The sequence below is a fragment of the Echinops telfairi genome, unplaced genomic scaffold (genome assembly GCF_000313985.2).
Source record: "Echinops telfairi isolate 266 unplaced genomic scaffold, ASM31398v2 ScPeMD7_11;HRSCAF=52, whole genome shotgun sequence".
NCBI lineage: Eukaryota > Metazoa > Chordata > Mammalia > Afrosoricida > Tenrecidae > Echinops > Echinops telfairi.
In genome coordinates this window covers 29,389,620-29,391,057 of record NW_022103908.1, presented here as the reverse complement: position 1 = coordinate 29,391,057, position 1,438 = coordinate 29,389,620, and positions in this window count along the sequence as shown.

Here is a 1,438-nt window from a genome sequence, read left to right as displayed (position 1 = left end):
AAAAAAAAAAGAAAATAGCACTGCCTCATAGATTTTCCTATGAATTGGTATCTGTGTGCTTACAAGTCTTTAGCTCTTAAAAAGTCTGGAAATACACAATTCATATTTTTTCTTTATTTATCTATTGTCTACTATAATGGGGGAAAGAAAAAAAATCCAGCTATCTGACATTGGGGTAAGATAATTAAACTCCTCTACATAGTGTCTCTGTTTTTAAAATAAAGATAGGAAAATAGAAATTAGATGTTCCAAATGAGAAGAAAATATGCATTTAAAGAGACTCAAATAATGTTTAAGTCACAGGGGTTGCTCAGTGAATTATAATATTCGATATTATTACTCTATTTTCATCTAATAGCTCAGAATTTGAAACACAATATCACGGTTATGTAAAACATGAGCATTTCCTATTTAGGTGCAATTGCATTAAGGAAAAAGGATTCTATCGTTTATATCTGGTCTTGAGGTTTTGCACTGACATTAGGCTGCCTTTTCCCCTTTCCTTACTGAATGGCAAATATAAATCTGGTTTGTAGCTCCTTGGTATTTCAGTATATTGTCTAGGTTTGTTTTTAAGATTTTCCTTCATATTAAATATATCTGTCATAGACATTCTGTCACAGAATGTAATAGCCTCTTTATTTTAAAAATGAGTCACGCTATATTATTTCCTCATATCTCTAACATATCTCATTTTCTTTCTCTGTCTCTGTTTTAGTGATGTTCAAAACTGACAATTTAGTATAATAAGTTATTTTAGTTAAAAGCCTGTTTACTATCTTTCCTAGATCCACATGATTGAGGGTGTCATGGATGACTTTCTCAATATGAAACAAATTCAGTTGTGGAGATAGAGAGTGATTCATTCATGTCATACTGGAACCCCGCCGAAGGAATCTTCTGGTGGCTCTCTGTGATCACGAATCCATTTGTGAGTGTTCCTGACTGTTGTTAATTTTATAGAACTGCATTAAATGACAGTAAATTCATCTGAATTGAAGATATTTTTCATCATTTTATCTGCTCGAGAAAATTATGCCATTTTTTGATACAGCTTTTTTTAACACTTCACTTTAATATCCTGTCATATAAAAACAACAATAACGTTTGCAAACAATAATGACGAATGTTCATTAATAATTTAACAAATTCCAGGTTAAATACTATGACATACAAAGAGGCTCAAAAATTCTGGGATAAATTCTGATACCTTTTCATTTCATTTTTTTATGAACACCTTGAAGATCTCATACATATCCACACAATAATCTGGTGTGTGCGTGTGTGTATGTTTTATAACATTGAGGATATGACTACAGGGATTTTTCCATCAGTGTAATTCTCCTTCGATTCATTTAAATCTTTCTGTGCATAAATATACAGACACTGTAGAAGGAATGGAGGAAGAAAGGAAAGAAAGAAGGAAGGCCAGCCTAGT